The following is a 12,236-nucleotide window of genomic DNA, read 5'->3' as shown; positions in this document are numbered from 1 at the left end:
GCCTGGTATGGTTCTCCCACATGGTAAAGGGCATGTGGTCTAGTATGGTTCCCCCCATGTTGAGGGCATGTGGCCTGGTATGGTTCTCCCCCATGGTGAGGGCAAGTGACCTGGTATGGTTCTCCCCCCATGGTGAGGGCATGTGGCCTGGTATGGTCCCCCCCCCATGGTGAGGGCATATGGCCTGGTATGGTTCTCCCCCATGGTAAAGGGCATGTGGCCTGGTATGATTCTCCCCCCATGGTGAGGGCATGTGGCCTGGTATGGTTCTCCCCCATGGTAAGGGCAAGTGACCTGGTATGGTTCTCCCCCCATGGTGAGGGCATGTGGCCTGGTATGGTTCCCCCCATGGTGAGGGCATATGGCCTGGTATGGTTCTCCCCCATGGCAAAGGGCATGTGGCCTGGTATGATTCTCCCCCCATGGTGAGGGCATGTGGCCTGGTATGGTTCTCCCCCCATGGTGAGGGCATATGGCCTGGTATGGTTCTCCCCCATGGTAAAGGGCATGTGGCCTGGTATGGTTCTCCCCCCATGGTGAGGGCATATGGCAAGGTATGGTTCTCCCACATGGTATAGGGCATGTGGTCTAGTATAGTTCCCCCCATGTTGAGGGCATGTGGCATGGTATGGTCCCCCCCCCCCATGGTAAAGGGCATGTGGCCTGGTATGATTCTCCCCCCATGGTGAGGGCATGTGGCCTGGTATGGTTCTCCCCCCATGGTGAGGGCATGTGGCCTGGTATGGTTCTCCCCCATGGTAAAGGGCATGTGGCCTGGTATGGTTCTCCCCCCATGGTGAGGGCATGTGGCCTGGTATGGTTCTCCCCCCCCCCCATGGTGAGGGCATATGGCAAGGTATGGTTCTCCCACATGGTATAGGGCATGTGGTCTAGTATGGTTCCCCCCATGTTGAGGGCATGTGGCATGGTATGGTTCCCCCCCCCCCATGGTAAAGGGCATGTGGCCTGGTATGGTTCTCTCCCCCATGGTGAGGGCATGTGGCCTGGTATGGTCCCACCCCCAATGGTGAGGGCATGTGACCTGGTATGGTTCCCCTCCATGGTGAGTGCATGTGGCCTGGTATGGTTCTCCCCCCATGGTGAGGGCATATGGCCTGGTATGGTTCTCCCACATGGTAAAGAGCATGTGGTCTAGTATGGTTCCCCCCATGTTGAGGGCATGTGGCCTGGTATGGTTCTCCCCCATGGTGAGGGCAAGTGACCTGGTATGGTTCTCCCCCCATGGTGAGGGCATGTGGCCTGGTATGGTTCTCCCCCCATGGTGAGGGCATATGGCCTGGTATGGTTCTCCCACATGGTAAAGGGCATGTGGTCTAGTATGGTTCCCCCCATGTTGAGGGCATGTGGCCTGGTATGGTTCTCCCCCATGGTGAGGGCAAGTGACCTGGTATGGTTCTCCCCCCATGGTGAGGGCATGTGGCCTGGTATGGTTCCCCCCCCATGGTGAGGGCATATGGCCTGGTATGGTTCTCCCCCATGGTAAAGGGCATGTGGCCTGGTATGATTCTCCCCCCATGGTGAGGGCATGTGACCTGGTATGGTTCTCCCCCCATGGTGAGGGCATGTGGCCTGGTATGGTTCCCCCCATGGTGAGGGCATATGGCCTGGTATGGTTCTCCCCCATGGCAAAGGGCATGTGGCCTGGTATGATTCTCCCCCCATGGTGAGGTTATGTGGCCTGGTATGGTTCTCCCCCCATGGTGAGGGCATATGGCCTGGTATGGTTCTCCCCCATGGTAAAGGGCATGTGGCCTGGTATGGTTCTCCCCCCATGGTGAGGGCATATGGCAAGGTATGGTTCTCCCACATGGTATAGGGCATGTGGTCTAGTATAGTTCCCCCCATGTTGAGGGCATGTGGCATGGTATGGTCCCCCCCCCCCCATGGTAAAGGGCATGTGGCCTGGTATGGTTCTCCCTCATGTAGAGGGCATGTGGCCTGGTATGGTTCTCCCCCCCCATGGTGAAGGCATGTGGCCTGGTATGGTCCCACCCCCAATGGTGAGGGCATGTGACCTGGTATGGTTCCCCTCCATGGTGAGGGCATGTGGCCTGGTATGGTTCCCCTCCATGGTGAGGGCATGTGGCCTGGTATGGTTCCCCTCCATGGTGAGGGCATGTGGCCTGGTATGGTCCCACCCCCAATGGTGAGGGCATGTGACCTGGTATGGTTCCCCTCCATGGTGAGGGCATGTGGCCTGGTATGGTTCCCCCCCATGGTGAGGGCATGTGGCCTGGTATGGTTCCCCTCCATGGTGAGGGCATGTGGTCTGGTATGGTTCCCCCCATGGTGAGGGCATGTGGCCTGGTATGGTTCCCCCCCATGGTGAGGGCGTGTGACCTGGTATGGTTCCCCTCCATGGTGAGGGCATGTGGCCTGGTATGGTTCCCCTCATGGTGAGGGCATGTGGCCTGGTATGGTTCCCCCCATGGTGAGGGCATGTGGCCTGGTATGGTTCCCCCCATGGTGAGGGCATGTGGCCTGGTATGGTTCCCCCCATGGTGAGGGCATGTGGCCTGGTATGGTTCCCCCCATGGTGAGGGCATGTGGCCTGGTATGGTTCCCCCCCATGGTGAGGGCGTGTGACCTGGTATGGTTCTCCCCCATGTTGAGGGCATGTGGCCTGGTATGGTTTCCCCCCATGGTGAGGGCGTGTGACCTGGTATGGTTCTCCCCCATGGTGAGGGCATGTGGCCTGGTATGGTTTACCCCCCATACAGAGATGACCATTTCCAGAGTTTATTTTACTGGATACAATGTTATGTACAGCAAATAAAATATTAAATGGACAGTTCTTATTGTAATCCAAATAAAACAGATTAATAATATTTTCCTTTTCTGCGTCCCCCCCCCCAGTCCATGCGACATTGACGATTTCCAGATTTTATTTTTATTGGATATAATTATAATAAAGAAAATAAAATGATATTAAATCAATAGTTTCCCTTTTGTTTTATTGTAATCTAATTATCAAAGATGATGATTTTTTTTCCCCTCGCTGACAGTTTCCAGGTTTTATTTTATCGGATACAATGTTGTGTACAACAAAGAAAATTCTATTCAATTAACGGTTCCTCTTTGGTTTATTGTAATCCAATTATATTCGATTATTACTATTATTTTCCTCGTTTCTCTGGTCTGTGTGGGACTGACAATTTGCAGGTTGTATTTTATTGGATACAATGTTATATACGGCGATCACAATCATAAGTGAAAAGTTCCTCTTTTTTTATTGTGATCAATTATAAAAAATTATTAATATTATTATTATTTTCCTCGCCTGCTTCCTCCTCCCGGGTCCGTGTAGCATGTAATCATTTCTGTTTATATTTTATTGGATAAAATGTTATATATCACAAATATAATATAAAGTTAATTGATCCTCCTTAATTTTATTGTAATTAATTAGAATATAATAATACTTCCTCACCTGCGTTCTCATCCCTGGTCTGCACGGCGCTGACAGTTTTCAGGTTTTATTTTTATTGGATACAATGTTATATATAGTATTTCACAAAAGTAATTACACCCCTCAGTGACATTTGTGTAAATCTTTTCTTCTCTCTTTTACATAGTTACATAGTAAGTGAGGTTGAAAAAAGACACAAGTCCATCAAGTCCAACCTATGTGTGTGATTGTGTCAGTATTACATTGTATATCCCTGTATATTGCAGTCATTCAGGTGATTATCTAATAGTTTCTTGAAGCTATCAATGCTCCCCGCTGAGACCACCGCCTGTGGAAGGGAATTCCACATCCTTGCCGCTCTTACAGTAAAGAACCCTCTACGTAGTTTAAGGTTAAACCTCTTTTCTTCTAATTGTAATGAGTGGCCACGAGTCTTATTAAACTCTCTTCTGCGAAAAAGTTTTATCCCTATTGTGGGGTCACCAGTCCGGTATTTGTATATTGTGGGGTCACCAGTCCGGTATTTGTATATTGTGGGGTCACCAGTCCGGTATTTGTATATTGTGGGGTCACCAGTCCGGTATTTGTATATTGTGGGGTCACCAGTCCGGTATTTATATATTGTGGGGTCACCAGTCCGGTATTTATATATTGTGGGGTCACCAGTCCGGTATTTATATAATGAAATCATATCCCCTCTCAAGCGTCTCTTCTCCAGAGAGAATAAGTTCAGAGCTCACAACCTTTCCTCATAACTAAGATCCTCCAGACCCTTTATTAGCTTTGTTGCCCTTCTTTGTAGTCGCTCCATTTCCAGTACATCCTTCCTGAGGACTGGTGCCCAGAACTGGACAGCATACTCCAGGTGCGGCCGGACCAGAGTCTTGTAGAGCGGGAGAATTATCGTTTTATCTCTGGAGTTGATCCCCTTTTTAATGCCAATATTCTGTTTGCTTTATTAGCAGCAGCTTGGCATTGCATGTCATTGCTGAGCCTATCATCTACTAGGACCCCCAGGTCCTTTTCCATCCTAGATTCCCCCAGAGGTTCTCCCCCCAGTCTATAGATTGCATTCAGATTTTTGCCACCCAAATGCATTATTTTACATTTTTCTACATTGAACCTCATTTGCCATGTAGTCGCCCCTCCCCCATTAATTTGTTCAGATCTTTTGGCAAGGTTTCCACATCCTGTGGAGAAGTTATTGCCCTGCTTAGCTTAGTATCGTCTGCAAATACAGAGATTGAACTGTTTATCCCATCCTCCAGGTCGTTTATGAACAAATTAAATAGGATTGGTCCCAGCACAGAACCCTGGGGAACCCCACTACCCACCCCTGACCATTCCGAGTACTCCCCATTTATCACCACCCTCTGAACACGCCCTTGTAGCCAGTTTTCAATCCATGTACTCACCCTATGGTCCATGCCAACGCACCTTATTTTGTACAGTAAACGTTTATGGGGAACTGTGTCAAATGCTTTTGCAAAATCCAGATACACCACGTCTACGGGCCTTCCTTTATCTAGATGGCAACTCACCTCCTCATAGAAGGTTAATAGATTGGTTTGGCAAGAACGATTCTTCATGAATCCATGCTGATTACTGCTAATGATATCGTTCTTATTACTAAAATCTTGTATATAGTCCCTTATCATCCCCTCCAAGAGTTTACATACTATTGATGTTAGGCTAACTGGTCTGTAATTCCCAGGGATGTTTTTTGGGCCCTTTTTAAATATTGGTGCTACATTGGCTTTTCTCCAATCAGCTGGTACCATTCCAGTCAATAGACTGTCTGTAAAAATTAGGAACAACGGTCTGGCAATCACCTGACTGAGTTCCCTAAGTACCCTCGGATGCAAGCCATCTGGTCCCGGTGATTTATTAATGTGAAGTTTCTCAAGTCTAATTTTAATTCTGTCCTCTGTTAACCATGTAGGTGCTTCCTGTGTTGTGTCCTGAGGATAAACACTGCAGTTTTGGTTACTGAAGCCCCCCGATTCACTCGTGAAGACTGAGAAGAAGAATAAATTCAATACCTTTGCCATCTCCCCATCCTTTGTAACCAGATGTCCTTCCTCATTCTTTATGGGGCCAATATGGTCTGTCCTCCCTTTTTTACTGTTTACATACTTAAAGAATTTCTTGGGATTTTTTTTGCTCTCCTCCGCTATGTGTCTTTCATGTTCTATCTTAGCCGTCCTAATTGCACCCTTACATTTCTTATTGCATTCTTTATAAAGTCTGAATGCTGTGGATGATCCCTCAACCTTGTATTTTTTGAAGGCCTTCTCCTTTGCTTTTATATGCATTTTTACATTGGAGTTAAGCCATCCAGGATTTTTGTTCGCTCTTTTAAATTTATTACCCAATGGGATACATTGGCTAATGCCCTTATTTAATATGCTCTTAAAGCAAACCCATCTCTCCTCCGTATTCTTTGTTCCTAATATTTTATCCCAATTTATGCCTTTTAGCAAGGTTTGTAGTTTAGGGAAGTTGGCTCTTTTGAAATTCAGTGTCTTTGTGTTCCCTTCATGTTTCCTATTTGTGTGATTTATACTGAAACTAATTGACCTGTGATCGCTGTTACCTAAATTGCCCCTTATTTCCACATCTGTGATCAGTTCTGTATTGTTGGTAATCAGTAGATCCAGTAATGTTTTATTTCTAGTTGGTGCGTCTACCATCTGACCCATAAAATTGTCCTGCAAGACATTAAGGAACTGGCGAGCCTTAAATGAATGCGCGGTTCCCTCCGCCCAGTCTATGTCTGGATAATTAAAATCCCCCATTATGATAACACTTCCCATCCTTGCTGCTAATCCAATTTGTGATAGGAGATCCGTCTCCACTTCCTCCCTCAGGTTAGGGGTCCTATAGCATACTCCCAGTATTATTTTCCCCTTAGCTTCATCCCTTTGGAGCTCTACCCATAAAGATTCCACCTCCTCCCTAGCCCCCTCAGTGATGTCATCTCTCACATTCACTTGTACATTATTCTTGATATATAGGCATACCCCTCCCCCTTTTTTACCCTCTCTATCCTTGCGGTATAGGGTATACCCTTGAATGTTTGCCAGCCAATCATGAGAGCTGTTGAACCAGGTCTCTGAAATTCCCACAAAATCCAAATCCTCCTTGTACAACAGTATCTCTAGTTCACCCATCTTGTCCGCCATGCTCCTGGCATTGGTGAACATGCCACATAGTTTAGACCGGTCGCATATTGTCCTCGTATTGGGTGTTTCAAGATTGCAACTAGGACTTGTTACTATACTCACCTTGTGTTTTTGTGCTTTGGTTAACCTACCACTAATGCCCCCAATACTACCCTCTGGAATATCTTCCGCGCTGGCTATCACTGTCTCTGGACCCTCCCCCCCATCGCCTAGTTTAAAAACCCCTCTAACTTTTTGGCCATCTTCATTCCCAGCAGATCTGCACCCTCCTCATTTAGGTGCAGTCCGTCCCTTCTATAGTACCGGTTATCGACTGAGAAGTCGGCCCAGTCCTCCAGGAACCCAAACCCCTCATGTGACAACACTGAAGAAATGACACTTGTCTACAATGTAAAGTAGTGAGTGTACAGCTTGTATAACAGTGTAAATTTGCTGTCCCCTCAAAATAACTCAACACACAGCCATTAATGTCTAAACCGCTGGCAACAAAAGTCAGTACACCCCTAAGTGAAAATCTCCAAATTGGGCCCAATTAGCCATTTTCCCTCCCCGGTGTCATGTGACTCATTAGTGTTACAAGGTCTCAGGTGTGAATGGGGAGCAGGTGTGTTAAATTTGGTGTTATCGCTCTCACTCTCTCATACTGGTCACTGGAAGTTCAACATGGCACCTCATGCAAAGAACTCTCTGAGGATCTGAAAAAAACAATAAAGATGGCCTAGGCTATAAGAAGATTGCCAAGACCCTGAAACTGAGCTGCAGCACGGTGGCCAAGACCATACAGCGGTATAACAGGACAGGTTCCACTCAGAACAGGCCTCGCCATGGTCCACCAAAGACGTTGAGGTCACGTGCTCAGCGTCATATCCAGAGGTTGTCTTTGGGAAATAGACGTATGAGTGCTGCCAGCATTGCTGCAGAGGTTGTAGGGGTGGGGGGTCAGCCTGTCAGTGCTCAGACCATACGCCGCACACTGCATCAAATTGGTCTGTATGGTTGTCGTCCCAGAAGGAAGCCTCTTCTAAAGATGATGTACAAGAAAGTCCACAAACAGTTTGCTGAAGACAAGCAGACTAAGGACATGGATTTAATATAAAAAAAAAAATCAGATGTATATAAAAATCCGCCCACTCATACACCCAAAAACGCTGTGCTGATGGCAAAAACCTAAATCTGAGCTGCTGCTTAAATGATAAGTATACAGTAAAAAATTGATTCACCACAAACTCGCTCCTAGTGAACTCAAAATAGCAGCGCTAAAAGTGATCCCTAATCCAATAATAAGGTGTAGTGAAGAGTGATAAGCTGATGTATCAACCTGTGCAATGATTACATCACGTCCTCATCCTTCATCATTAATGTGCATACAATGACATACTCAAAAAAAATCACAAACAAATGGTGCATATACACCAATTGAGTGAATAACGTATCTGTGCACATACAAATATAATGTGAGAATTATAACTGAGAGCCAATGTGAATTAACTCGCAAAAAAATTATTATATCTATAAAGTGTGTCCACAAACAATCCGAAAGTAAAATAGTCCAAAACAAAATCCGTGACGTGTTGTAGTGCAAATCTTCTACTTAAATGAATCTTCCACCGCACCTCTGTGACTGTGAATCCACTCCCCTTAGGTGAATGTACTCACCAGCTCCTTTTGCCCACACTCTCGTGTCAGGGCCAACAAGCTTTTATCCCACACTCACAAGGGATAAGATTGATCTTCAGTGGTAAACCTGTACACCTTTACTTCTCCAAAGTGTAATGCCCAAGAGCTCTCTCCACATGAAAAAAGAAAAATAATCCAATGGTGCAATAACGTAATAAAATTTATTAAAAATCAAAAAGCCCCTTCACCATTGCACTCACATCTTTAAAATTCACTGCAGGCTTAACAGTAACACAGCACAGCAAGTTGTCACAGCATAACAAATAAAGTAAGTAAACCAGTGTGTGGGATAAAAGCTTGTTGGCCCTGACACGAGAGTGTGGGCAAAAGGAGCTGGTGAGTACATTCACCTAAGGGGAGTGGATTCACAGTCACAGAGGTGCGGTGGAACACGTCACGGATTTTGTTTTGGACTATTTTACTTTCGGATTGTTTGTGGACACACTTTATAGATATAATAATTTTTTTGCGAGTTAATTCACATTGGCTCTCAGTTATAATTCTCACATTATATTTGTATGTGCACAGATACGTTATTCACTCAATTGGTGTATATGCACCATTTGTTTGTGATTTTTTTTGAGTATGTCATTGTATGCACATTAATGATGAAGGATGAGGACGTGATGTAATCATTGCACAGGTTGATACATCAGCTTATCACTCTTCACTACACCTTATTATTGGATTAGGGATCACTTTTAGCGCTGCTATTTTGAGTTCACTAGGAGCGAGTTTGTGGTGAATCAATTTTTTACTGTATACTTATCATTTAAGCAGCAGCTCAGATTTAGGTTTTTGCCATCAGCGCAGCGTTTTTGGGTGTATGAGTGGGCGGATTTTTATATACATCTGATTTTTTTTTTATATTATCTTCATTTATTTAAACGCGTGCAGCCATGGAAGTTCTTAACTTTCTCAATAACAGACAGATGAATCCGGATAATATTTTCTCAGCTAATTCTGAAATGACGGATTATGAGGAAGATATCTCCGGCATGTTAAAGAATTTAGAAAACTTATTGGAAAAACAGGTGAAAACCTGGTGGGATGTGTTCACTTTTAATCATTATCAGAAAGAAAAACTGATTTTTAGGAGCCTGAGGTGGGACATTCCCCCCCAGGATGGTCTTGATGACCAATGTTTTATGGATGAATGGTTAGAATTTTTTAATAGAGTAGGAAGGGAGTTGCAAGACCTAGTATTAAGTAGGAAACAGAAAAAATTAAGTAGGATTAATGAGCAGATTAATACGCTACGCAACAAATTAGAACCTATGAATGAGTCTAATCAACTCAAAGAATTCAATAACACTATGAAAAGAAAGCTTGAAAAGGTGGATAGAGAGACACAAAAGAAAAAAGTTAGGAAATATAATAGGGACGCAGCAGATTTCAAAAATAATAAAATCTATGCATGGCAGAACCCTGTTGTGAAAACCAGGGAGGTCTCTGTGCAGGATAAAAACAATATGCATACAACCACTGACCCTAAAACTGATCAAAATAAAAGAGTGAGGGCGAAGAGTGGCACCGGTAGAGGTGAACAAAGTGGGAGTGGACAAGCATCTAACAATGCTTCTCTACAACAAAGAGATAATCAATATAATGATCACCACTACTCACCTAGGCCAACCCCACCCTGGAGAGGGAATTATCAATATTACCCGAATCAGGGGGATTGGCGGGAACCCCAGTCATATGGAATGAATTATCCTGGAGGAGGTGCCCCATCCCAGGGTCATGGGGTATATCAAAATTACCCCCCTCAAAATCATGGGGAGGGCAGATATCCTACCCCCTTATGCAATAGATATCTCCCCCTGGACGAGGATTATCAGGGACAATACCACTATCAACAGGGCCCTGGATCTTTTTTAGGACAGCGAGGGAGGAGGGGGAGGGGAGGGGGGACACCGAGAGGAAAGAACCACCCGATGAACAACAAGGGAGGGAGGAATGGCCCACAGCAACATGTGAACAGGGAAATGGGACCACCACTAAGAAACGAAGGGGCTGTCGAGCAGGACAACGTAGACAATCCAAGAAAAAGGTTAAGGGACACATAAATACTGGCATATATAATTTAAGTAAGGTGAAATTAAATCCAAAAGAACAGAATATACTAAATTTGGGCCTTAAATGTGCGCCCAAAAAAACACTTAATAAATTTGAGGTGTACATCGACACACACAAATTTATACGGACTTTGAACCTCAAAAAATATTTTTTGAGCCACCCGCTGGCCCCTAGGAGTGACCTAGTTTCATCTGTGAGGAAAGTGGATAGTGGCTTAAAGAATAAGTCCGTATTTAACCCCCAAAACTCTGGCAATCATTGCATAGAGGTGTTTAAAAATTTGGTGCTAAATGATATAGAACAATTGACTGTAAAAGATAATATCAACCCAAAATATATTGAGGATGGTATTCGCTCTCTGGAAAAAAGGAATAACATTATTGTACGCCCAGCGGACAAGGGAGGGGGGGTCGTTATTATGGATAAAATGTTTTATCAGGAACAACTTACCAAGATGCTAAGCGATCGTTCAACATATGAGAGACTGACTAGTGATCCCACGGAGAAATATAAGCACCAACTGAGTTTATTGGTGGACTGGGGGTATGACACAGGCGCTTTGAATGGGAAAGAAAGAAGATATCTGGTACCAAGTGCGTGTAGGATTCCAGTAATCTACACGTTACCTAAAATCCACAAGGATGCCAAAGTACCCCCAGCGCGACCCATCGTGAATGGGATAGGATCAGTAACAGCGCGGCTTGGGGAGTATTTAGACAAATTCCTCCAGCCCAGTGTGAAAATCACGAAGGCATATCTTAAAGACACCTCTGACCTCCTCCAACATTTGAGTGAGGTGTGTCTTAATCCCACCACCGAGACCTATTTGGTCACGGCCGATGTGGCCTCCCTCTATACGGTCATTCAGCATGAGGACGCCTCCTTGTCATTGAATTGGGCATTAAGCAGGAGAGAGGACATTCCTGACATGCAGAAGCGTTTTTTGGGCCATGCCCTGACCTTCTGCATGTCACATAATTATTTTTGGTGGAATGGTCACTTCTTCTCTCAGCAGGTTGGCGTGGCTATGGGAGCTAAGTATGCCCCCAGCCTCGCCAACCTGTTCATGGCAGAGTGGGAGGACAGATTTATATTTAGCAAACGATTACCTCAACTCAGACTTTATCGAAGATTCATAGATGACCTCCTATTGATTTGGGAGGGTTCTAGGGAGTCTTTGGATGAATTCTTGAGTTACCTTAACACTAATGGGAATAACATAAAATTGGAGGCACAAGTGAGTGACATGAGTGTGAATTTTCTCGATGTAACTATTGAGAAAAGAGGAAACTCTCTAAGCACGTATGTATTTTTTAAACCGACTGACCGCAACAGTTTTTTGTCCATCCGGAGTGGACATCACCCGGCTTGGATAAAGAATATACCAAAGGGTCAGATGTTGAGGGTCCGTCGGAACTGTTCAGAACAGGAAAAATACTATGCACAGGCCAATATATTAAAGGAGAGATTCATGCAAAAGGGATACTCTGAAGGATCCTTAGACAGTGTCATAGAACAGGTAGCCAATGTCCCAAGAGAAGAGTGCTTAAAAAGCAAAAAAAGAGAATTATGCACCTCTAATGAACAACAGTGGGGATTCATCTCGAATTTTCATTGTCAATACAAAGAAATTGAAGATATCTTCAAGAAATATTGGTATATTCTGGGGAGAGACCGCCATTTGGGGGAGGTTCTACCTGAACTCCCTAAGTTTATCTATAGAAGGGCCCCCAGCTTTGGAGATAGGGTGGTGAGAAAGATCCTTGATCCCCCTGGGCGCCAGTCCATAAAGATAGAGTTAAATGGGTTTTTCCCATGTAGGAAGTGTATATGCTGCAAAACAGCCAGAATAAGTAACCGAGGAA

This window comes from Aquarana catesbeiana, linkage group LG02, assembly GCF_042186555.1.
Source record: "Aquarana catesbeiana isolate 2022-GZ linkage group LG02, ASM4218655v1, whole genome shotgun sequence".
In the NCBI taxonomy this organism is placed as follows: Eukaryota; Metazoa; Chordata; class Amphibia; order Anura; family Ranidae; genus Aquarana; species Aquarana catesbeiana.
This window is presented reverse-complemented; position numbering follows the sequence as displayed.